Source organism: Megascapheus bottae, chromosome 16 (assembly GCF_031878675.1).
Source record: "Megascapheus bottae isolate mThoBot1 chromosome 16, mThoBot2.hap1, whole genome shotgun sequence".
Classification (NCBI taxonomy): domain Eukaryota; kingdom Metazoa; phylum Chordata; class Mammalia; order Rodentia; family Geomyidae; genus Megascapheus; species Megascapheus bottae.
Window position 1 is genome coordinate 48,343,709 of NC_143524.1, and position 27,055 is coordinate 48,370,763.

Genomic DNA, 27,055 nt, shown 5'->3' on the forward strand with positions numbered 1-27,055 from the left:
GGAACCCAGGTTCTGTGAAGCTAGGCAAGCACTCTATCACTAGGCCAAACTCCTGGCCTGATTCCATGCTTCTTTTCATGCCTGTTTCAACCAAGATTCAAGACAAGAGGATCTGGGAGTTTGTTAATGCTTAAGAGGATAGTAATATCAGTCCCTTATGTCAAGGAAGATGGCTGATATTCTAGAAACACTAAGTTCCAAGCTTGTCTCCACCAGGAAAATGAGCCCACCTGGGAAGCACTGAATGATGACCCATCACACCAATTTATTCTTTTATCTTGTGGTTCCTGGGGCTTGAACTTGGCCTGGGCACTGTCCCTGAGCTCTTCAGCTCAAGGCTACCACCCTACCCCTGGGCCTGGGTACTATCCCTGAGCTTTTCAGCTCAAGGCTACCTCCCTACCCCTGAGGAAAGCCCCACTTCCCAGTTTTCTAGAGGTTAATTGGAGATAAGAGTCTGAGATCCTTTTGTGCCCAGGCTGGCTTTGAACCATGATCCTCAAATCTCTGCCTCCTGAGTAGCTATGATTACAGGCTTGAGCCACGCATGATGCCCAGTTCAGACTTCCTATTCTTGAAACGACCTCCTATGTAGTCCATCCCACCATGAGTATTTGGATTAAGGTTTGGGAACAAAAGACCAAGGCCCCCTTATAATGAAGAAGGTGGTAGGATTTCTGAGATCTGCAGAAAGATTTCCCAGGCTCCAGACATTACAGCAGCATTACCAACAGAACAGCATCTAGCCCAGCACCCCAAATCATCTCCTCTCATCTTTGCTTAATTTGATTGAAGTTAATCCCCTACTAGCAGCTCATTTCTAGAAACCTATCCTGTACAGTTTTTCCAGGGAAGGACACAAGCCCATTTGTGAGCTGCTCAAGCGGCCCACTGCAGTCTCTCAGGAATTCTTGGAACTCGGGACTCCTGGGTGATGCTGGATGTGTATGTGCACATGCGTGTGCGTAAGTGACAGGCAAGTGTGGTGACACTGTCACCATCAGGAAATCACAAACAACAGTATTGTTTTCAAGGGGAGGCAGGAGTTCTTCATCTTCTAAAAGCAATGGAGCCTGAAGAGAAATCTCACAGACACATCTGCCTGTGAAAGTATACCAGACAAGTGCACAGGAGTCCAAGGATACAGACAGGACCCAGATGTACCCCATATGTACAGGCCAGATAGGCATGCACATGGAACAGGCAGGTATATGTATGACAACATTGGCCACTAAGTGCACCTTCTCTGTTCCATCCCTGTGGTCCAGTTTTTTGGGTGTCTCAGGTGGTGGATCCAGGGATGAAGGTCCATCTGAAGTAGAAGGCCACTGACAGCTGGGATTGCTTGTAGTATTCCAACCTGACAGTCTCCGAGAATTCTCTAAGGTTAGAGGTTCATTTCCAATGTATTTCATAATCACTTCATCCCAGAAAGCCTTGGAGGAAGTGCTGCAGGCCAGAACAGAGTCACAGCCCTTGGGAACTCAGCTCTCCTGAGAGGAACATCAGATAGGTTGGCTTTCAGAAGACAGTCAGAATCAGCTTACTCAGGTTGAAGCCCAACTTCTTTATTCTAGAGCCCAGCAAGATGGAAGCACCCAGCTGTGCTTCAATGGATGACTAGTCAATGACTTAATTCAATTAAAGGCTGTTTTAGGCTAACCTTATTTGTTCTCCCCAGCACTTGAAAAGATTTAAGTACTTCTGCTTTATAGCCCTACCTGCTGCCCTTCCAGGCAAGCAAGAAGCTGCCATGCTCCCTCTCACTTTCTGCACCTGCATGTCACTCACTATTCTTGCACCACCAAACTTCTCCACATTTCTTCTGGAATCCAGGGCCTGCCAAGTCTTAGACTTTCTGCCTGCAGCTCCTCTAGACTTTAGTTTTTGCAGAGCTGAGGATCAGTCCCAGAGCCTTATACCTGTGTGCTCTCTATACTCCACACATGTGTGAGCCATGCACTCAAGCCCTGAACCCCCTTGCTTCTTCAACTTTTAAGATGCACCTCAAAACTCTCTTTTTCTGGGGCTGGGAGTTTGGCCTAGTGGTAGAGTGCTTGCCTAGCATGCAGGAAGACTCGGTTTCGATTCCTTGGTACCACATAGAAAAAATAAATAAAAGCAAATGGATTCTCACTGAAAAGCCATATAATGAGTGATTGTTGTTCTTAATGTACTATGTTATTTCTCTTCTCTTTTGCTGTCCCTTGGTTATCTCATATTGTTACAGTATTTCACCTTGTTATCTGATATATTACATATATGTTTATTTGGTTATTTGAAATAGGATAGGGAAGGGGGGAAAACAAGATGAGGGGTGGGGTGGGGGCAGGGAAATGGGGACCAAGACATGAGAAAGGGTATCAATATTTGTGAAGTAATGCACCCTCTATCTGGTGAATGTAATGTAACCCTTCTATTAATTACAATAAAAATATTAAAAAAGAAATAAAGTAAATAAAAAAAACCAAAACAAAAAACTCTCTTTTTCTTCTTTCTTTTTTTCTGGACCGAGGGCTTGAACTCTGGGCCTGGGCACTCTCTATAGGCTCCTTTTGCTCAAGGCTAGCAATCTGCCACTTGGTTCACAGTGCTACTTCTGGGTTTTTCTGTGATTAATCAGAGATAGAGTTTCATGGACTTTCCTGCTCTGGTTGGCTTTGAATCATACTCCCACAAATCTCAGCCTCTTGAGGAGGTGGAAGGCCCAGCCATAGGTCCAGATCCTGGCTCTGCCCTTGTGAGTTCCTTTATCTGCTTCTTCCTATTTGGATGACAACAACAGAAGCAGCTAGTGTCACCCACTGGAACCAGAATGGGAAAAGAAGTGAGTCTGAAGCACACACTAGACTAAACTTGCCTGTGGGCTGCTGCTAAAACATGTGTCCTGGGACACATTCCAGGGTGTGATTCCCCTTTCTTCACACCCTCAGCCTCTGGCCTGTGGCTCCTGCAGTCTCGTGTCCCATTTAACCTTCCCCAAACTCTTTTCTTGGAGGGCCATGGGGCAAAAAGCATCATTAAGGATATAACTCTCTCAGGTAACACTAACATGCCATGACACAAGAGACATTGCACTGCTATTCAGCTGGAGAAACTGGAGCGGCAAGGCTTAGGTTAGGGAAGTGGGATCTGTGTGTCCTGCCTGCTTGCTCCCTCCTGGAAGCCCCAAATGGATTCCTACTGAGTTTACTCCTTCTGCAAAATAAATCATCTTTCTCTATTGATTTATTTAGATTTCAAAAAGGTCACAGCCAACTATTTTTCCCCCAACCAGAAAGTAGGAATGAGTAAAAGGATTAAGAGTTGGAAATAAATTTCAACTGTAAGAACATTTGACTGTCCGCATGTCAAGCATAGCATTAGGCTGCACAGAGAGAGAGAGCAGAGGGAGGTGCCACCCAGCCCTCGAGGAACCCCCATGGTGGGAAAAAAGCAAAGCTCCAAGTTCACAGTCAGATTCAAAGGCAATTTCTCAGCAACTCTGACTTGCCTGGAGGGCAGGGGAATCATTATACTCCACAGGAGGAGGTTTTAGGGTCATTTCATTTTTTTTTTCCCTGAGGAAGAAACAGACTCAGAGAGTTCAATGGCCTACCCATGATGGAGCAGCCAGTGATGAAGGTGGACTTGAACCCCAGTCAGTGTAGGTAACAGCATAAGTGGTCTCATATGTGTATTGGTCTCGCTTGGTCTAGTTGGCAAGTGGGGATTTACATAACTTTTGGAGAGCTTTTATTTTTTTATTCCTACATTATCACAATGTAGGAGGGAGAATAAATATCTCTATTTTATTAAAGAAGAAAGTAAATTCAGAGTTACTTATCCTAGCTTAGAAATAAATACATCAAGGTCAAAACAAGGTCACACTCTTTTGACCGTTTTTGGTCACTTGCTGAGCTACAGTGGCCTTCCAAGGGATTGTGGGTGGGAAATCAAGTCCCTCAAAGCGGAAGATGCTGGATAAGGCCCCAGGAAACCTCAATTCCACTTAGGAACAAATCTCCAAGGTCTAAACTTTTTTTTTTTTTTTTTTTTTGGCCAGTCCTGGGCTTGAGCTCAGGGTATGAGCACTGTCCTTGGACTTTCTCAAGTCTAGAGCTCTATCACTTGAGCCTCAGCACAATTTCTGGCTTTTTTCTATGTATGTGGTACCGAGGAATCAAACTTGGCTCTTCGTGCATGCTCGGCCAAACTCCCAGCCCCACCATGTCTAGTTTTAATGGTCCTGCCTGGCTAGGACCACCAGACACAGTCACAGATATTTAAACACTTTGTGCTTCACTAAACATACAGCTCTTTATGACTTGCCACGGTTTTCTCTCCATTAGTAGTTCCTTTCAGCCCTTGAGAATGTCCTCTCAATGTGAACAGACTCTACACTCATGGCACTCTTGGCTCTATATGGTTCTCACTGGGCAAACTGCTATGCAGCCTTCAAAATTCCATGTAGAACACATTGCTTCTGATCTTGTTCATCCCTGACCCCCCCCCTCTCTTCCCTCCGCATTTCTGTGCTCTTCATGCACTTGTTATTATAGCCATGACCATGCTTGAGATTAATTGTAAAGAATTCGAAACTTTCTTCCCTGCTCCATATCAGGGTTCCTCTGGGGCAAGGGCCCTCAGGGGTTCCTTTCTGTGTGAGCAGACATTTCAGTGAGCGGTATGCCTGGCCCAGTAAAGGAGCTTAACATATAACCGTTGCCTATAACTGTTCAGTGAAGTGACTGAATAAATGTGAGAATGAATACAATTCCAAGTCTCCCCTTTATAAATGTTCAGACTGACACTGTTATCTATACTCAAGTAAAAGGACTGTATTTTAGTCTGCCATCTTAGACTCTCGGTCTCTGCCACAGACAGTTTCAGCCAAGTATTTCACATGTTAAAAAAGTAACAAAAACAAACACTCAACCCTTTTGTTAACCTCCAGGATACTGAGCTATTAATACTTGTGGATATTTTGATTTTCTAGGAGGATAAGGAGAAATTCCAGGGGAGATAATGGTGTAAGCATTGGTCTTATTCAGCATGTGGTAGAGAGGCCAATCTGTTTTCTGTTATGGAGGAGAATGTTTTGCTTCAAAGGAGAATCCATCTAGGCATCTGTGCTGCAATGTTTAAAATTGTTTGAGAGGCAGGAATGCCATCAGTCCAATCTCAGTACCCAGTTGAGCATCTTGTCTGGAATAACGGCAAGAGATTCACTGTCCTGTCCACCAGGAAATTTTCAGTCTTCAAGTCAATTGTCAAGTTTTAGTGTTTGTAGATGTTTTTTTCCTGACACAAGTGTATGAGAAGACATAACTATGAACTGTCGTAAGTTTATTCTTATCACAACTTTTTAAAGTTTTCAAAAAAAAAAGAGTTAAGGCAAACATAAATCCTGTACAAATTCTTGCAAGAAATGAGAACTCTTCACAATTCATTTTATGATTCCGATTCCAAAACTAGACAAAGATATCACAAGAAAATGAAATTGTAAATCAATATTCTCTGAAAAGATATAGGAAGAAATTCTCAATAAAATCCTATTGAGATGATACAACATAGAGAAGCAATTATGTACCATGACTAGGTTAGGAATATAAGATTGGTTTATCATACAAATGCCAATAAACGGGCTTAAATATACCATATTAAGACAATAAAGGATAAACCCATACATGAAGTCAAGAAAAAGCACAGAAAAAACATCTGACAAAATCCAATACTATTTCATGAATAGAAGTAACCCTCAAATTGACAGAGGCCAAATTGCAATTCATAGGTAATATCCTACTTAATGTTAAAAGGCTGACAGCTTTCCCTTGGGATTAGAAATAAGACAAAGTGTCTGCTCTCATCACTTTTATTAAGTATTAGACTGGAGAGTCTAAGGGAATTAGTGGAGAAAAAGACATTCAGATGAAAAAAAGAAGAAATAAAACCATCTCTACTCAAAGATGATATGACCTTATGTACATAGAAAATCCAAAAGATTCGGATGATAGGAACTAATAAATGTAGCATAGTGACAAGATACAAGATCAATGTATAACACTCAAATGTAGATGGGTGCCAGTAGCTCAAACCTGTAACCCTAGCTACACAGGAGGCTGAAATTTGAGGATTGCGGTTTTTCGTCAGTCCAGGAAAGAAAGTCCAAGAAATTCTTACCTCTAACTGACCACCAGAAAGCCATAAGTAGAGCTGTGATTCAAGTAGTAAAGTACTTGCTTAGAGCAAGAAGAAACTCAGGCCTTGAGTTTAAGCCACAGGATCAGCAAGTGTGAAGGTACAGGCACTCATACACACACACACACACACACACACACACACACACACACACACACACACACAAGAAAGCACACATGCATGTATGCACACACACACACCCTTCAAGTGTATTTCTATATACTAGTAATAATACAAAATGCAACCAAGAAAGCAATTATACTTATAATAACATCCAAATGGCATAAAATAGTCAAGAATAAATTTAAGGAAAAAAGTTAAAAGCTTCTATACTATTATAAAACATCATAGAAATAAAATCTAAAAACTTAAAAAAATGGGATGACATCCCATATTCATAGATTAAGTGACTTAATATTGTTTAGATAACAATATTGAGACAGATGCAATGAATCCATAACCCAAATCAGCTGGTCACCAGTGGCTCATGCCTGTAATCCTACCTACTTAGGATACTCAGATCTGTGGATTGTGGTATAAAGCTAGCCTGGGCAAAAAAGTCCCTGAAATTCTTATCTCTATTTAGCTACCAAAAAAATCAGAAGTGGAGCTGTGGCTCAAGTGATAGAGCACTAACCTTAAGTAAAAAAAGCTTAGTGCTCAAGTCATGAGTTCAAACACCAGCACTAGCACTGTCACATACAAAAGAAAGAAAGAAAGAAAGAAAGAAAGAAAGAAAGAGAAGGAAGGAAGGAAGGAACAATGAAGAAAAGGAAGAAGTAAATTAACATGTGGTTTCTAAAATGTACATGGAAAGGCATGGGACATAGAACAATCTTGGAAAAAGAAGCAAAATTTGGACAATTCATACTTTCCAATTTAAAAATTATGCTGTACCTACAATAATTAAGATGACCTAACATTACCATAAAAATACTTAACTATATTATCAATGGGATAGAACTGAGAGCCCAGAACTGAATTTATGATCAACTGATTTTTGATAAGAGTACCAAGACAATTCAGTAAGTAAAATAATGATGTTACTGAAATAGGATAAATTATGTAATACAGTGAAATCCAGACATCATACAAAATATGAAGATTAACTCAAAGCAGATCACAGACCAAAATGTAGAAAACAAAACTCATAAGAAAATCTGGGAATGCATCTTTATAATTTTGGACTAAGCCCTGGTTTCTTAGATGTAATTTTAAGAGTACAAGCAAAAAAAAAAGAAGAAGAGAAAGATACACATTGGACTTAATAAAATTCATCCCTTCCTTCAAAGGATATTATTAAGAACTCATAGTATGATTTACAAATCATATATAAGTGATGTGCACCCAGAATGTGTAAAGAACTCTAACAAGTCAACAACTAAAACAACCAAATAGCCCAATTAGGAAATAATCAAAGAACTTGAACAGTTATTTCTTTAAATAAACTGCTTAAGCTTCCAATAATCACATGTAATAGCATCATTAGACATTAAGGAAATTGAATCCAAGCTATCAGAGCTTCTATGTCATACATAAGGAAGCCTAAAATAACAAAAATAATAAAAAGTGTTGGAAATGATGTGGGAAACATTGGAAATGTCATTTGTTTCTGTTGGAATTGTAAATGGGTGATGCTACCTTTAAACTGGAAATGACAAACACAGAATCATATATTACATCTGACCTAGGATGTCATTTTCCAGGTGCAAGATATACTCAAAAGAGCTGCAAATATATGCACACATGTACACAAATGTTCATAGCAGCTTCGATAGCCAAGTTATTAAAAACAACTTACATGCCTTATAAATGAGCCAACAGAATGTGGCGTGTGCGTGCGTGCGTGTGTGTGTGTGTGTGTGTGTGTGTGTGTGTTTGTACATTCATAGGCTGAGACACAAATGAACCTTCAAAACATTATGGAAAGCAAAAGAAATCAGACATCAAGGCAACATCTTATATAAATGTATCAATAGAATCAATACCAAATGCTTAGAATAGGTAGGTCCAGAGAGAGACAAGGTGGAATAATGGTTGCCAGAGTGGGGGGGAGGGCATGGGATGTGGGTGACAGGGATGACTGCTCATGAGTGCACCATTTCTTTTGGGGGTGATAAAATGTTCTAAAAATAGATAGTGATGATGCTTGCACAACCCTGAATATTCTTGTAGATTTTAAAAGGGTAGATTTTATGGCATGTGAACTGTGTCTCAATAATGCTGTTGTAAAAAAAATAGGCAAGAAAGAGACTACAGGGAATGTAGGAAAATGAAAACAGCTGACTTGTTCGAAGCAGTGAGAAAGAAGGTGATCTTTATTTCTTCTCCCATTATTTTGTGCAATAACATTATAATATAGTGTTAAATGTTACAGTATTAACATTCATTAAATATACAATATTATTTTGCCTGTTTACTTGTGCAATAAATAAACATCTGAAAAAGAAAGGAGATGGGGTGGAGGACAGAGAGCCCAGTATAAAAAATGGGCTGGAGGCTGAAAGGGATGAGAGAGAATGATTAAACAGGTGATACTCATCAAGATGCATTATACTCATAAACTGACATGTCATATTGAAATCCCCTTATACAATTACTTAAGAATAAATGAAAATAAATTTCAAAATTTATTACAAAAGACAATGAGCTGAACTTTCACCTTTAGACTCTCAATTCTCATTCTTCTAGGTAGGGGATTTTACCTAACTAGGCCACATTTTCTTTTTCCTTCCTTCGCCCCCCGCCTCCCACAACCTTTTCCTAGAAATGGAAATAACATCAATTTTTCAGAGCTGCTATGAGGATTGCATGAGGCCTTTCAGGTCTAGAGCAGTATGTGGCAGGTATGTATGGTACTCATTTTCCCTTCTCTCCATTTATTTATTGACACAATTATGAACCATCTGCTACATATTGGGGCTATAAAGCAATCAAGATGAGATCTTGTCCTCAAATATACTGGAGGTTAGAGAGAAAGACAGATGCATAAATAAGTAAAAGGAGTTAATTGGGAAGGGTAATAGGAAAGCTATCCATAAAGAGCTTATTGAATAAGCTATGCACATGAAGTAAACATATTTCTGAAGTTGTGTCTGGAGCTATTGGTGAAGAGGATAACCTAACAAGTGAAGACTGGTAGAAGACAGAAGCCATAACCACTCATCTTTATATGGGCATATGCTTGTTTTTTGGTGCATTAAAAAAAATTGTTGGTTGTGGTGCTTGAACTTGGCCTGGGTGTTGTTCCTGAGGCTACTTCTCTACCATATTGAGCCACAGCACCACTTTCAATTTTCTGGTGGTTAACTGGAGATAAGAGTCATGGACTTTTATGCCCTGGCTGGCTTTAAATCGCCATCCTGAGATCTCAGCTTCCTGAGTATCTAGGATTAAAGGTGTAAACCACTGGTGCTCAGGGCTTTGGTGCATTTTTATATGTGTTATTCCAAGAGGTTCACAGAACACACCAGCAAGGGAAGGATTAGCACCCCGCTTTATTATTTTTTTTAATAAATGTGAAGACTCCTCTTGGCAAGGCTTCTACATGGGGTAGAAGCCCCTTCTACATTGCCTCTTCTGAGCCATCTCAGCTCCACCTGCACAGAAGGAAGATGGTTGGAAGGGGAAGAATGAGACAATGAAGAGGAATTTCTCAAGTTATGTCAGGAGGAGGTACTGAGTACGTAACTGGCTTCCTTCTTGGGGTCAAGTGAGAAAACATGCCAGAAAGAAACTCAAGCATCCATTTCACCATGATCCAACAGAGTAATTCATCCCTTGAAGAAACTTTTGAGCTCTGTAGATCACCCTAGCACACACTTTCTGTACCGATATCAAGGGTGGAGTACCCATGTGACATGGTGGCTTTGCTGACAGCATGGTAGTTGCATGGTGGTTGAAATATTACAGTGGGAATTTTCTCTATTGACACTGAGGAGAAATGATCTCTCCAAGGTCACACACAAAAGTGAAGATGAAAATCACTTTGAGCATGCCATCATCCTGTACTAAGAAGTCACAAGGGCAGAAGGCAAAATCCACATACTGACCACAACCACTCAGAAATCACACATCAGCGAGTGAAGGGAGGCATGCGTGTTAAATAATACTCAAAATAGATAACACAAAACAACAGGAGCCCAAATCTCCAGGGTCAGTGGTGGATCATTGGATTTATGACTGTATGCTCAAAAGTTTAGCTTAAGATTAGTCACAGAATCCTGGCTTTGATAGCTCCTCCTTACTGCAACTACTTGATTGCTCTTTAGTTTTGATAGAACCTGCCTGGTGCTAAAAGCTAAAGACCTCTTTGTAACAAATGCATCTTCCTTGAAGGAGGATGATGACAGATCTGAGCAGAGGCATTTGGCCCAGAGATCTAGTGGGTCCTTCAATGGTTCTGCCAAGCCTGGGGCAGCAGGCCAGCTGGAATGACCACAGTCTCATTTATCAAGAGCCATAACCAGCCCATTAGTTGGCTTCACTCTCAGCTCTAACCCATCGACTCTGACAGAAAGTGCGTGATCTCAAAGGCTCCTCGCTGTTAGAATGTCTCCAGAATTGAATGAAACATCTACAGGCCCAAGGGCCTGGTTTTGCCCAGAAGTGCATAAGCACCTGGTTGAGGGGAAAGCAGCTGAGGGATGTTCATGAAGTTTAAATGGGGATAATGGGGTAGTTCTCATCACTTACAGTGATGTCCAAGGATCTGTTAGATTAACTGAAGTTTGTGGCATTCTCAGGCCAGCAAGAGTCAAGGGTCTCAAAGACCAAGACAGAACACTGACTTAGGAAACTTATACCTAAGTAAGATAAAATCCAGCACTACTTCTTGCGAGATGTTTCATCATCAGAAAACATACTGATATGTCTGAGTTTTCTCTGGTTTCTTCATTAGTTTGAATGGCTGCGTTGTTGTTACAAAGGTCATGAGGACAAATCTGATGAGCTGGGTGGCTGGGGAATTGGTGCCAGCTGAAATAAGACCAAGTGATAGAACCATAGCTGCATGTTTTAAGACAAGGGAAACAGAAATGAATCAAGAGAAAAGTGCATTTAGTAGGGCAAGAGGAAAATAAGTCAATGTTCAAATGGAATGTGGTCAGAGCCATAATAAGAGAAAAAAAAGTATAAGAAAATCACATTTTCCAGTAGATATGTAAGGTCTGCCAACTATTTGCTTTTGAAAGCTCAATCATAACATTGAAGACTTATTATTACACCATCAATAAATGTCTCCTACAGATGCAGAGGGCAAAAGTAGCAGTAAGTTCCTCACCGTGAGTGAATTCCAGCCAATTGATAACATTTACCCAGAGCACTGCATTTGGAAAGGTTCCGAGACCCTTGCATTGGTACACACCGGAAAAGAGCAAGACGATAATCAGAGGGGCTGGAAGTGGGTGGCTAGGAAGGATGGCTGCCTACATGGTGGGAATGATGGATTTGGTACCCATCAAGTGTTAGCCCCTCCATTTGGAGGGGCCACTCCTGTTGGCCTCCCTCTGTAGGAATGGCTTCAAAGGAACACAGTGGGCAGTTGACAGCCATACCTGCAGTAGATAGTAAGGCCAAGTACCCTTGACTTGAGGTGAGCTCTCGAAAGGGCCATCCCAGCTCTTTGAGTGGGGTAGGGTCAGCTCATCTCAGTGGATCTCACCTTGGTTATGTGTGTGTGGTAGCTCAGCTTCTCCCTCCAGTCAAGCCTGCTTCTTTCTCCCTTACAGGCATGGATACTATGCACCTGCCCCTTTCAACTTTCTGCACATAAATATCTAATCCAAACCTGCATCCAAGGGAACTCCCTCTAATACATCTGCATTTGCCATTTCTGCACTAGCTGTACCTCCCTACACCTAGCTAATAATTCCTTATCTGTGCTTACTTCCTTCACAAGGATAACTGGATGTAAGCAAATGATATAACCCAGCAGCTTTCTCCTTTTCTCTCGGTGGCAAGAAAACTCAAAAATAAGTTCTCTGTTCTTTTTCTTCCTTGCCTAGGTCAGAAGTAAAGTGTTGCTTTAGGTTTAGAAGCTTTCTATAGCTATCTATAATTGCTGGACTGATTCTATTCCCCTCTTTTCTAATCACTCCTCCTGACCTCTAATTATAGAACCGAAAAGCCTTTACCCACAATTCAGTTGATGAAATCATTATAGACTCAGGGTGTCATCACACCAATGAACAATATATGCCAAAGATTCTCATTAACGAGATGTTCTTAGAATAGGAATATACACATAGGCATATGTATTATTGACACAGTGACCATTTAAAGTAATTACTTGCTTTGAACAAAAGAGAGGTTAAATGATCACCCAAATCACCCAGTAAATTTGTTGCAGACCCTAGACTGGAATCTGGAATTCTTAACTCTACCTCTTAGAGGGCAATGTGGTATTTCTACAGAGGACTGAAATTAGCTCAGGACACTTCCTCCCAGGGCTTCTTTTGCACTCTTCTTGTAATGCAGCATCTCAGTGGTGTTCAGATCATGCACCAAGCACTGAAGAGCGTTGTGGGGTTTAGGAGATGATCTAGCAATCTAGTACCTGAATGCCCTCCACCTCTGGACAAGGGCTATGTTATTTCTGTTGGGAGTGCTGTGATTCATGGGTGAGCACTTGCTATTTCTACAGAAGCAGAGCAAGCAGGGAGGCATAGTTTGCGAGGATAGAGAGCATGGATCAGTTCCAGCCACTTACCCAAGCATGTTTAGGGGAATTATTTGGTGTTACCCCATCTCTGAGACACAACCAGGGGAGTATAGAGGTATGGCTGTGTCTGTGTGGCCACATTCTCCAAGTTTCAGGTCTGGCCTCACTATTTAACTATATGACCATTTTTTTAAAAGAAAAGTCACTTAGCCATTTAGTGCCTCAGTTTCTTTATCTGTAGGACAAAGCAAGAATAATGATATCTCCTATCGTGTGGACTTCCAAGTAAATGCTTAAAATTTTGCTAAGTCACATGGTAAATATTAGTCATTTCCCCATTTTTCAAAATAGAAAACTGAAGCAGAATATTATCAATTTCCTTACGGTCAAACCATTTAATGACAAGCAGAACCTGGGCATGAAACCGTGATCTGAGTCCCCAGTACATGTGTTTTACTTATCTTAAAATGCCTTCTGCTATTCCCTTTGTCTAATGTGGTTTTTATGTTTGTTTGTTTTTTTTTCAAAAAAAGGGAAAAGTAAGAGTAGGATAATGTACCTGAGGAATTTGAAGCCAGAAGTTGGCATAGCATTTTCCTTTGAGGAGATGTTTGTTTAGAACTGCACAGACAGGCAAGCCTGAGACTCACCTCTACAGGTAGGCAATAAGGCCTGGTGTCTCTTGCATTCTGCCAAGATGTATAGAGACTGAAACAGCAAATACAGGCCCAGCTGCCAGATGCACCACTGCAACAAAACCATAGCTTTTGATCTGGCCGGTGGGGAGATGGTCGAATCGCCCATACCCCACATGACCAGGTGAACTAGTAACTTCTGAGTGACACTGAAGCCCTGAGGTGGAGGGATTGAAAGCACTGCAGACATTGCTTAGCAGCAACACACCAGCTAGCCCCAGAGCCCCTCTCTTTCTTGGCTTCTGCTACTTTACTTCCACAAAACTCACATGCTCCTGCTACCTTTTGGGTAAAGTCACAGGGGGTCAATTATCTTGTGGCAATGAAACTGGAGTGCCATTTCTTTGGCTTGCATAAGATGGCACTGCACATGATGAAACACACCATTGGTCCATGACGCCTTGTGGGAAATTCCTCCCTTGAGAGCACTGCACCAAGACCTTTCTTTCCCTCACACTTGGCCTCACTCACCAATGAACTAGCTGTAGTGGACGTAGCAAATCCAAGAAATTCCCCCAGAGAGTGCTGTGGAAACAAGCTCCCATATTCTCCAGGGAACTCTAAAGCATGTGCCTCTCAAGCTGGGTGCCAGAGATTTGTGCCCAAGTTATGTGGGAGGCTGGGATGGGAAGGACCATGGTGCCAGGGGAAACCAGGCAGAAAAACTGATGAGCCTGCATCTCCACAGAGGGGAGCTGGAGGCAGCGGCACATGCCTACAATCATAATGATGACGGGGAACCTAAAAGTAGGCAGAGCACAGCTCAGGCAGTGAGAATGATGGCCTTCTCCCAAAAATAACCGAGGAAAAACGGGGCCAGAGGCATGGCTCAACAATAGGGTTCCAGCCTAGCAGGCAGAAGAGCCTGAGCCAACTTGTAAAGCATAGTAAGGGATTGGGGAGGGAGAGAGGGGGGGAGGGAGGGAAGGAAGGAGGAAAGAAGGAAGGAAGGAAGGAAGGAAAGGAGAAAGGGAGGAAGAGAATAGAGAGGAAGGGATGGGATGGGGAGGGGAGAGGAGCAGAGGGAAAGGAAAGGAAGAAAGGGAAGAATGGACCTCTAGATGCTGACCTTGCTCTCACTTGTAGCTTACAGATAAGATGTATTTCCCCAGGAAATACACCATTTTCTCGTTAACTTTATTTTGGGCTTTACACACTGTCTTTCATATATGACAATTGGTACTCAGTCTTCACCAGCTTCATCCCTTCTACATGGAAACCTCACTCAGTTCTGGATGGCAGGCTCTGGGTCTGAGTTGTGGCTTCACAGGAAATCCCTGCAGGAATACAGGCCTGGGCTGGGGCTCTGAGGCACATGGTGACATGTGGTGTGACAGGACTTCCCCTGAGCACTGGCTCTCCCATCAGCCCCTGGATCCATCCCAGCTCTGCCAGTACTCAGCAGGGCACTCTGGGAAAGTGACTCCGTGTTCAAACGTTGCCTTTAGGTTAAATGGTTATAAAAATAGTATCTTATTATCTTGTTGGGAAAAATCAAGCAGTCAACAGTCATACAAAGATGTTCTAGGCAATGATGGATCATACATACAGCAGCTGTCTCACAAGATTATAATAGGACAGATGTTACTGGCTCACATTTGTAATCCTAGCTACTTGAGAGGCTGAGATCTGAGGATCACAGTTTTAAACTAGCCCAGGCAGCAAAGATAGTGAGACTCTTATCTTTAATTACTCAACAAAAATTTGGAAGTAGTGATGTGTCTTGGGAGACAAATGATCAGCTTCATGCAAAAAAGAAAAAGAAAAGAAAAGAGAAAATAGAAAGTAAAGGACAAGGCTACAGGTCCTGAGTTCACACCCCAATACTTGCTCATACAAACACAGAAAAGATAATAATGAAATGGAAAAAAAACAACTCTTACTGCTAGTAGCATGGCCCTCTTCAATCGGAGCTTCATGCGTTGGTCATGTGCTTATGATGACACTGTATAAACAAACTTACTGTGTTGCAAGACATGTAACACATGATGATATATGGTGAGAAGTACTAGATGTTGATTATAAATGACTGTGGTACTGGTTTATTTATATAGTGTAATATTTTTTTTATTATTTTAAGAGTGAACTCCTTCTTACTAAAAATGGTTTACTATAAAACCGTATGCTATATTATGCCAGCAGGAGGCTTGTATATCTTACACTTATTGCACAGGCGATTGAGTGATGGCTCTATGTACTGTGTAGGCTTGGGCAATGCTTATTATGGTGTTTGTAATCCATGAGATCATCTAATCTCATAGTTCTCAGAATTTACTCATTGCCAACCAATACATGATTGCAAAGGTAAAGCACTGAGCACTATTCCTAGCACAGAGCTTACAATTTACTCCTTATAAATCAATCATTCACTCAGTTACCATAAAAGCTGTATGATGCTAACATTGTGGGCATCCAGTTTCTACCCTCAAGAACCTTAACATACAGGGAAGAGGACCACAGAAGAACCAATAGCTACAATGCGCATGGCAGGTACTTGTGTATATGGGGTGGGGGGATAATAAATACTAGGGCCTCATGCTCTTGCTTGAGTTTTTGCTCAAGGATGCCACTTTAGCACTTGAGCCACACCTCCACTTCTTGCAGATGCTTTATTAATAGTTATTTTCAAAAGAGCTACCACTAATCAGTGAAGCATTTGTGTGTGTGGGGGGGTGATAGGTACTGGCCATTATGTGTTACATACTTTGTATAAGCCAAGAGGATCAATTCTTCCATTTAAATATCTCAGTTCAAGTCCAAACACTGTCACTAAATGATTATGTGATTTTAACTCTTTATTGTTTTTGAAACTTAATTGCTTCATCTTGAAAAAAGATACAAAACATCACTGTAGATGCTTATTAATATGTGTTGACCAAAGAGGTGGAATAAGCATTTAAAGCAGAAATTTAAGAGTGCATGGAAGACTAGGATTGGGTACTTAACATCTCCTATCCCTGGACTGTCTGTCTGGGGAGGTCCAAGGCCAGCAACAGGGCCACTGCAGTATGGGTAGGATTGAAATACAATGGCTTTTCTGGTTTGGATCGAATTCTTAGCCACTGACTGTAGCCACAAGGAATAGAAGCTGGCCACGTCGATCAAATTTCTGTAAAGAACAAGGCAGAATATCCCAAATAAAGAGGCAGGCTTTCCAAACTGAAGGTGGATGATCAGGCTGAGAGGATGGAGACAAAGAGACGTCTGTGTTCTGAGAGAGGATGATACTTTGGGCTTCCCCAACCCCCATACCATGGCATGGATGGCTCATGCTGGCACCAGGCCAGGCCTTCAGGGGTGGGCAGAAGACAAGTCACATTACATTTCTCTTTGTCCCAGTTTCCTTATCTCCAACCAGGACAGTAATCCAATCTTGCTTTTAATGTAGGGTTGCTAAAAGAATCAAATGTAAAAGAACCTTAAAAAATATCAAGTACTACAAAAATAACCATTATTGATACTGTACCATTCTCCTGGCTCCTACCATGTTACTATGACAACTACTAATGACAGCTATTCTGTATCTGCCAGGTATAGCTTAAGGATTATCACGAATCTCCTTTACAATCTATCATCTTAAAAGCAAGGAAACAGAAGCCAGGAGGGACAGAGGCACGACCAGTCCCCTTTATTGTATCTTTGGGAATTAGGAAAAGATGACTTTTTTCCCTTGGCAGAGGCTTGACTAGTAGAATGCATGGTGGTTTTGGGGTCTCAGTTGCCAAATAGGGGACACACCTCAACAGCAGTATATAATGACATGAACAATGTAGACCAGATTGGTTCAATGAAAGGCCAAATCCAGGCACTGATGACTCAGCTACATTAGGATGCTGAAATCTGAGGATCATGATTCAAAGTCGGTCCACGAGACTCTTAGAGCCAATGAACCAGTAAAATGCTAGAAGCTGTGGCTCAAGTGGTAAGAGTGCCAGCCTTGAGCCCAAAAGGTAACATAAAATGTATAGGCCCTGAGTTCAAGCCCCAGTATCAGCAGTACATAGACAGCAGGTAGATAGGTAGATAGATAGATAGACAGACAGATAGACCTAGATAGACATACAGACAGACAGAGAGCCTAACTAGGTACCAAATGCATGCCTGCTCTAAGACAAAGATACTGCAGATGGGTAACTGGCTGCCTGGAGCAAGGCCTTCTATCTAGACCACAAATACTCAGTTTCTTCTAGGCCACTATGGGGATGAACAGAAAAGATGCAGTCAGAGCTTTGCACCCTAGGAATGTGTTGCCTCTGCAACACTGAATCAGAAAGCCCCAGCTCCCAGCTGAGTCAGTGCACAGACTGGAACAAAACTGTGTGAAGCCAGGCCTGTTTACACGAATGAACATTCTTGTAGTGCAGCCTGATAAGTCTGTTGCTAAGTCAGCTTGGTTTTCCTGTCACGCAGCACCTGGCTATTGGCTCAGGAAAGATAATCACTCTGGGAACCAGCTCTGCTCAGGAGACCTGGTAAAATGCTTGCAGACTACGTTGAGACCTGCCTTTCAACAGGCCGTCACATCATCCCATGTAGGACAAGGGGAAACTCAACCCAAGAAGGAAAGACTTTGCATACATACATAGTCCTGCTGAGTGGCTGCAGCTGAAAGTGAGCCACGGGGAAAGAACTGGGCCCTAGAACTGTTGACTCAGAGCACCTCCTGAACAAAGACCCTAAAGTTCCCTGCTGGGGCTTCATGAGACACCAGGAGCTCAGGTTCCCGGTGCACTACAGCTATCATCTGTCAACCTGGACACTAGCCCTGTTAGTTTGTAGAAAAACAAGCAAAGAGATCACACAGCCCTGTGATAGGAATGCTGGTGGCAGAGGACAGGACGGGGGCAAGGGCCAGGAGAGATCAATTCAAACAACAGATGTCTTTATATGATCCCAAAGAAGAGGGAAAAGGAGAATAGATGACCCCAGCCAGGGGAAGGAATGGCTGGCTTCCCCTTGTCATCAAGGAGTTTAATGAGGTGTAATAAAAGCCTATTTTGACATCCTGTTAAAAACTTATACTCTATGCATGCATACATACACATATTGACTGAAGTATAGTCTGTACAGGTGAGGACTGCAGTGGTGTAACTCTTCCAAACAACACAGTTTTAACAACTGGATATCAGGAAGCTGAAACATGTGTTGTTTCAGTATCCAAGGTCAAGGGGAAGAAGGTGGGGATAAATGGAGAGGAGAAAGTTGGTCCAACACAGTCAAAGTATTCGATGTACATGTGTGAAAATGGAGCCAGGTATTATACAGGGATGGGTGGGGTTGGGAGTTATGGGAAAGGATGTTTACACATCAGGGCTTTCTAATTTTGTAAAAGTTGCTTTCTATGGCTTACACACATACAAAGACTGACATACAGTTATACAGACATGCACAGTCCCATTCTCCATGTATCCCATATCCCATCTAGCAGACACACTGTCTGCTCTCTTATGATATGTACATCAAAGGATGAGAGAGAGAGAGAAAGAGAGAGAGAGAGAGAAAGAGAGAGAGAGAGAGAGAGATAGGGAAAGAGAGAGAGAGAGAGAAAGAGAGAGAGAGAGAGAGAGAGAGAGAGAGAGAGAGAGAGAGAGAGAGAGAGAGAGAGAGAGAGAGAAAGGGAAAGAGAGAGAGAGAGAAACAACCAGGTCAGTTTCAGAGGTTATTCTTGCACTCTTTGAAATTCCAGACTTTGAACCCAAGAACTTCATCTGCAAGCAGTTGTCCTTCTCCTAAACAAACAGCACAGCTTCTAATCCCTACCACACTCCACGCTGGGCCTGCGGCAAGGTGGCTCTCTAAAGGCAGAAGCTACCAGGATCTTTAAGCTTTGGTGGGGAGCAGCAGCCTCCAGCAGGATCACTGCACAAGAAGGGGACTGTGTCCCCTGGCCCATGGCAGATCCTGTCTGATATGCTAAATCCCAGACACTTAGAAAAAACAGTCCTGGACCTTAGCAGCTTCCCCTCTGGTGACCAGCTTGTCCAGAACCCATGGCTGCCTACTCTCTCAGAATCAAAAGGAAAGAACTGTGCAGAAAATGCCCATGCATCAGCATGGACTCCATCCAAGAGCCCATCTTCCCAACAGTATATTGACTATGCTAAAATCCCCCCATTGCTAAAATCATTAGTGGAATGAGTGCTCTGGAGTTTGTAAGTCTAGATTTTAAGCACTACCCCGCCCTTCCTTCCCACCCTTGGCCAGCTCTGAGTAATGTTAAAAAAAATAGTAATCCCTGCTTTCTAGTTTACAAATGTGTGGGATGATCACAAAATCCCATATCAATTGCAGAACGGTGAGCTCCTCCAGGGCAAAGCTGAATGCTGTGTTTACCTTGTTGTTTCCACAGCACCATGGCTAGCACTAAATATTCTATGGGAACAAGGGGTGGGGTTTGAAAGCTGACACCGCCCCCCACCCCAATCCAGTGCTCTCTGCTCTAGACTCACTAAACACTTTGGTCCATGGAAGGACTGTCATACCAGCTGCAATACAAGACAGGTTTTAATGGACTCTACTCTTCCCAGGGGGAGACCCAGTGAAAGCCCAGACAAGGCCTAGGAAGTCTTCATAAACTCTCCTGTTAAACAGTCCAACTTAATAACAGGAATAAGCAGAAACAAGTGCCAGTAAAACCCAAATGCCTTGATGTGACTTGCCTGTTTTCATATTTGAATCACACACCATAGAAAAGTCCCAGGACTGAGCAATGGGTCTGGTAGCAGTAAGATGAGAAAGACAAGAAGTATATCTTATTTGAGGCTCACTTTCAACATCATCACTTACCTAGTGCCCCAGAGTCTGAGAGATCTCTAGCTTGCTCTGATTCTCAGTTTTTCCATCTGTAAGACAAGAAGACAAACTGCAATGAATCTCTGAAGCTCAAATGAACTGACACGTACCAGCAGGTGTACATCTTATATAGGCTACCAAATATTTATGATCCCATGCAACTAAGGAAATCTCTAAGAGTTGCTAAGGAACTCTTCGAGGATCACACTTCATTCATGCAGAAAATGAAGTGTGATCATAAAAATTAAGCATGATAATTAATAGTTATAGGTCAAGCAGGAACATCCAATGACATCCAAAACTTGGTATAGAAAATGAAGATTTCGGGCCGGGAGTTTGGCCTAGTGGTTAAAGTGCTTGCCTAGCATGCATGAAGACCTGGGTTTGATTCCTCGGTACCACATACATAGAAAAAAGCCGGAAGTAGTGCTGAGGCTCAAGTGGTAGAGCTCTAGCCTTGAGAAAGACCAAAGACAGTGCTCAGACCCTGAGCTTAAGCCCAGGACTGGCCAAAAAAAAAAAAAATATATATATATATATATATATGTAAAAAAAATGGGTACCAAGACATGTGAAAGGGTATCAATGTATGTGAATTAATGCACCTTCTATCTGGCAAATATCATGTAACCCTTTTACTAATTACAATAAAAAAAAAGAAAATGAAGATTTCCAATCATATGGGCACTTACAGCATACAAGAGACCATGAAGAACTGCAGGAGAAGTAGAGCAAAAACTAGGACCTCAGCACATCACTTTTGACACCTGTTTATTTCAATCCCCACTTCTCTCCTATTCAGTTTTTCATTTTTACAGAGCAGGAGCCATAATGATGTATAAAACCCCCAAAGTAACCAGATGACGATTTATCCATCTCTTATCACTTGCCCCACTACTTAGTCCCTTTATGGCCTGGTCTCTGGAAAGCACCATCTACACCAGGGCTCGGCAGAGTAGGAACAGTGTCATCTCTTAGTCTGCAATCTGCTACCTCATCTGGGAAATAAGGAAACTGCCTGGCCAGCATCATATACTCGCTTAACTTAAAATGAAGAGACCAAGGAGGAGGAAATGAAATCTTCAAGTCTGATCCCTTACTCTGTGACAGCTACCGAGCTGATAATATCTACAGATATTGTCTCATAATCTCCAGAAACACCTGAGGAGACTTTCAGAGTTGAGAGAACAGCAGCCAGGCTAGGCCTGATACTCCATCTGAGGCCTTCTGCAGTCATCCAGTCATCTGGGGATCTCCTACCCAAAGTCTTGTCTGCCACATTCACGTATCACCTCCACTATCACCTACTAATTTTATAGATAAGTTCATGTTTCTTTTTGTTTTCTTTTTTTTTGCCCTACTGTAGTTTTAGATTTTTTTTTTCCTGGCAATACTAGGTTTGAGCCTTGACCTTGCTAGTTAGGTGCTGTATCACTTGACTAATACCCCCAGCCTTTTTTTGGCTCCTTTTAGCCTATTTTTTTAGGTAGTGTCGAGTTTTTGTCCTGCACTGGCATTTGATTGGGATCCTCCTATCTACAGCCTCCCTTGTAGCTGGAATCACAGGCTTGCGACTTTGAACTAAGCCAATTTTGAACTGCGGTTCTCTCCATCTCTGTTTGCCCTGTCTAGAAGGCCACTGTGTCTACTTGATTTCATCCTTAAAGGATTATGAAAAAAACATTTCTTCAGATTTTTATGTGTTTCCTGCTCTCTGGGGCCCAATGAAAGGCAACCTTGCGTTCAAGTTCGATTCCATAATTATAAAAGGAAGACAAGTTTAAGGAGTTTGTACAGATTTCTATAGAGTCAAAGGTTTGAGATCATGCAAAATATAAAGATACGCACATATATACAACAAACATACATGTATATGTATATGTATTCCTAATATTCAAAGAACATTGAAATGCAAAATGCTTATCTATGTTGTACCCCAACTCCTAGCAGTGTCCCTACCACACTTTGCGACCTTGTAGCCAAAAGCTACCATATTTCAAAGCTTAAACAGGGAGCTGGAAGTGAAACCTTATCTGCCTGGCAAGTGCAAGGCCTTGAGTTCAGATCCTAGTACTGCCTCTGAAAATAGAAAAGCACAAACACCGTATGCTTAGTTTTATGTCAAGAATGTCACCCAGCACCACACAGCTAGAAACTAAAGGGACCAGACTTTGTTACCTATAGACCAATCTCTTCCCTTTCCCCTGTGCCTAGCCTCAGATCTGTAGCAGTTGGCCTTTAATTAAACTCTATTTCCAAATCAAAGCAGGACATCCTGCTCAGTTATACTGTCGGCTTCTACGTAAAGTGACAAGATTGCATCCATGTCTATTTAAGCTCCCTAATGGGCACTTTAGTAAAAAGCTGTATCATTTTTTTAAAACCAAATTTAGAAAAACATGAACAGAAAGTGATTCTTTATTCAAAGATCCAAAATAGTAACCAGGGGAATAGAAAGGGCTGGTGACAAAGTATCCAGGAATGTCACACCACTGTAAACAAGGACTGACTGTAGCCGAGGGCATCCCAGTCCAGGGGGAGGGCCAGAAAGTGGTGACTTGATGTGCTGGACAAGGACTGAAGCTGTTGTGGCGTAGTCTTTTACAGCTCGAAGTTTCCATTTCCTGTCATCTGGTTTAAAATTAATTGGCATGAATTTTTTATGATCAGAGAACAAACAGGCAGAAAAGCCCACAGGAACAACTTAGACTTTCATGGTATAGAGTTTCTCCTTTCTGCACCAAAGATGAGCTACAAAGCTGGGCAAAAAAGAGGAAAACAAACATAGCCTTGAATATTCCTACCAATCCAATGACACCTCTTCCTCGAAGCCTTCATACCCTCAATCTGAGTCAGAACTAAACACTTACTTAACATAGTCTTCCATATTACATTTATATATTTTCTCTTTTTTAAAAAAACGTTTTGGGGCTGGGAGTTTGGCCTAGTGGTAGAGTGCTTTGCCTAGCATGCACGAAGACCTGGGTTCGATTCCTCAGTACCACATACATAGAAAAAAGCTGGAAGTAGTTCTGAGGCTCAAGTGGTAGAAGGCTAGCCTTGAGAAAGTCCAAAGACAGTGCTCAGGCCCTGAGCTCAAGCCTAGGACTGGCAAAAAATAAAAAAGGATTATTCTTAAGAGTAGATCTGTGACTCAAGTGGTAAAGTGCCAGCCTTGAGAGGAAAAGCTAAAGGACAGCACCCAAGACATGAGTTCAAGCCCCAAGCCCCACAATCAGAAAACACACACACACATACACAGACACACACACAGGCACACACACAGTATTATTCCTCATTTTTATTCAAATAATAAATGGAACACATGGTGAATACTTACTGAATTCAGTCAAACAACAAATCTACTCCAAGAACCAAGCCATCAAACCATCAAACAGAAACCATCAAACAGAAAAAACAGGTAAGGTAACGAAAAAGGTTGACTTCAAAGCCGTGGCTTCAGCAGTGGTAGGAACACAGAACGTAGGCACCTCTGCAGGAAGGCCCACGCTTCCTGCTTTTCTCTAGCTCCTGCCTCTTCACCCTATTTTTCTCACATTCGATGAATGTCTTCTAAATGGACTTAATTTCAAGTCAAATTATGTAGTAATTATAGCAAATCTACTGCCTTCTCTCCTGTCTAACATTTAAAAATAAATTTGCATTACTAGCATGATTGATTTGATGACTTTTTTCTTTCTATAGAGTAACATGTATATTTATGATGATTTCCTCCGAGATTGTTTTCTTGACTTAAGTGGAGAGAAGATAGATTGGAGGTTGGAGCAGCTCAGCTCTTCTTTTGCTGAATCTCCCTGCTCCCGAATCTACAATGAATGCAACACACCATCTAGTCCCTGAACATAGTGAATCTGTTCTTATTCTCCCTGTCCCCTTTCCTAGAGGGTCTCTGAGATAGCAAAAGCAGTAAAGGTGCCATTTCTTCATCTTGAGTGAGGCTCTTCTTAGGCCTTGGGAAAAATGATCAGCGACATGAAAGGGATTGATGAACTCAGCCTATTCCGGCCACTGCTGTCCTGGGGTAGATAGAGAAAGAATTTTCTGGCTCTTCAAACACATTTTTTTAATTTATATTTTTTAATTTATTTTTGTGCCAGTATTGAAGCTTAAACTTTAGAGCCGGGAAAATGTCCTTTAGCTTTTTCATTCACATCTGAGCCACTTTAGCTACAACTCTACTCCTGGCTTTTTTACTTATTAACTGAAGATTCAAGTTTTTCAGACTGTCCTGCCAAAGCTAACTTTGAACCCCAATCCTCAGATCTCAGCCTCTTGAGTAGTCTGGGCTCAGGGATGAGGCATTGGTATTGACTGAGAACTTGGGCTCACCCATACTGAGAGTCCTGGAGAAGGATAAAGTCTCCACAAACACTGGGTAAGATTATTATAACTGTAGTTAGGGTAATCTATATTAACATACTATATGTACTGTTTGCCGTGCATTATCCCAAACATTAACTTATTTAACCCTCAGGAGCAATTAACCCGCAGGAGGGAGGTGCTGCAGACTCCCAATTCCAGGTAGAAAGTAAGGGTCCCCCAGCTTGTTGGGCTTGTAAGTCAGGGCTGGGATTAGATCATTGGATGGCAACTGTCTCAGCCTTGGGTAACTGGGTGAAAAGTGGACATCTAAAGGTCTAGGCTCCACTTGCCAGGAAAGCAGAGGTTTCTATTGGATTTCCCACTAACTGTATCAGAGTGCAGTCCAGTCCTGAGTGAGGAAGTACCCAGACCCAGTAAGCCAGAAAAGCAAGGTTAGAGAAGGCACAAGGTAAGAAGCTTCTTTCTGGATGTTTCTTTTGCCCTTATCCAGGATGCTGTGGGTACCCAGAGGCTCAAGATGCTTTGTGAGCTTTAAGTATCTGCTGTTCAGATGTAGATGCTTATTTTAAGAAACTGTTGACCTAAGCTAAGCTGGTGGATTGTCACCAGATGTCTGCATGAGGAAGAGCTCTCCCTGAGGACCATGTGCTGGGATTTCCAGAGTCATCATTGCTGGTGCTTGGATTCACTTTTTTCCCCTGGACTTTGCCTGCTCATTAAGTTCTCAAAACATGCTAGCTTTAGCTTTCTTCTGGGCATTTCAGAGCCAAAGATCTTGTCCTTTCTCACTCCCTCTTGGTTAAATTTTATTTTATGGATGTCATCAAGGTGGTGTGAAGTAATTTAGCATGAGAAAATTGTACTCAAGCCAAAGGTCTCAGTCACAACACCAAATAACCCACCATGGCCTTGTAGGACTAAGAGTGAGATCCCAACATATTAACAAGGCCTTCCAGGGACTGGCTGTCGCCTCTTCTTGGTACTCTCCTCTCAGATACCTCTTCTGTATAGGTGCTTCTACTTGTGATATTGCATCCAGCTGCTTTCAAGGAGATAGTTTTCTGTATTGCACAATAGAAATAGTGGTTTTATTGATTACTTCAAAACACAGAAAGTCTCATAAAGATCCAACAAGATTTGCATGAGACGGTCCAAGGCCTATGAAAACACATTAAGAGAGCTTTTTAATGAATCAAGGCCCCTAAATCCTGCTCCTGAAACAACTGGGCACAAAGCAGTAGAAAAGAGAGGCCTGTGATCTGTTCTGAGATCCGAGGAGGATGGATCTATTTGAATGGCAAAGCAGGGATCAAACAAGACTCAAGTACAGACCTTGTACACACAGATCTGGCCCTTGGCCCCTGGCAGGGAATGTGATATATGGGCCCCTCCTGAGAAGGGCAGGCAGCAGAGAGAGACACAGAATCTCTGATCCAGGGCTAGGACTACAGAGACTCAGGCCTCAATTTCTAACAATGAGATCATCAGTGGAAACTGCTCAAACAGGGCCCGATTTGTCCTTGATAGGATCACTGCATACAGTGAAGATGGGATAGGCTCCAGGGTGAAGCTGGGAGAGAGATCAGAGCAGAGAGCATAGGGTCCCTGAACTTATTCCAGTTATCCCTCCCCAGTTTCTCACCACTGCCTGGTTATGAAGCCTTGTAGACCAGGCTGCTCTGGAGCTTCCAGTCACAAAGCCCTCCAGTCTTTGTTTCTTTGTGACTGCAGGGGATACCAGGTGCTCTCTATAGCAGGCCTAGCAGAGCCTGTGTCACTGCAGAGCTCATGACTGAGATGGTGTTACAGCTTCTATCATTGTACTGAATTCTCTGTCACTCCACCAGGCTGTATGGTATGGCTTTCCTATAAACCAAGGGAAGGCCAGGGACAGAAGACAGCTATGGATTCTCCTTAGCAGCATTAAGGAAGCTTCCTTGGCAAGGCGGTCTTTGTTGAGCATTGAACACTAAGAAGACATCTGATGGTCACAGTGGTCACAATGTGGGTAAAGAAGGCTCTAAGCTAAGGGAAGTATATGCTGTGGCTTGACTAAAAGAGATAAAGAGGAGGCAATAGAGGATAGGGGCAGAGGTTATACTGGGAGGAGCCAGATACCACTTGCTCCTTTTTCCCCATAAAGCAGCAGAGTAAATGGTCATGTATGAGAAAAGTAATCACTTTTATAAAATATGTAGCACAGACCTGGTATGTGCATTGTGTTCAGTGTACATACATTTCTTTGCTTTGACTTTTATAGTGGTCCTGGGAACTTTCTTATACCTGAAGAAAGCAAGGCTCAAAGAGCTGACATCACATTCCCAAGTCCATAGAAGCAAGAATGGAGCCCAAATACCCAAATCCCAACTAACAATCATGATCT

The 27,055-nt window shown here is 42.2% G+C and overlaps 1 protein-coding gene across 1 annotated transcript in view; it reads right to left on the bottom strand.

The window, feature by feature from the left end:
• Positions 1–27,055, bottom strand: part of Tenm4 (teneurin transmembrane protein 4) — a 716,831-nt gene that overhangs the window by 555,958 nt on the left and 133,818 nt on the right. The window contains exon 2 of the mRNA XM_090348503.1: positions 20,323–20,378. The gene's annotated coding sequence lies outside the window, so the exon portion shown is untranslated. The remainder of the gene's footprint in view (positions 1–20,322; positions 20,379–27,055) is intronic.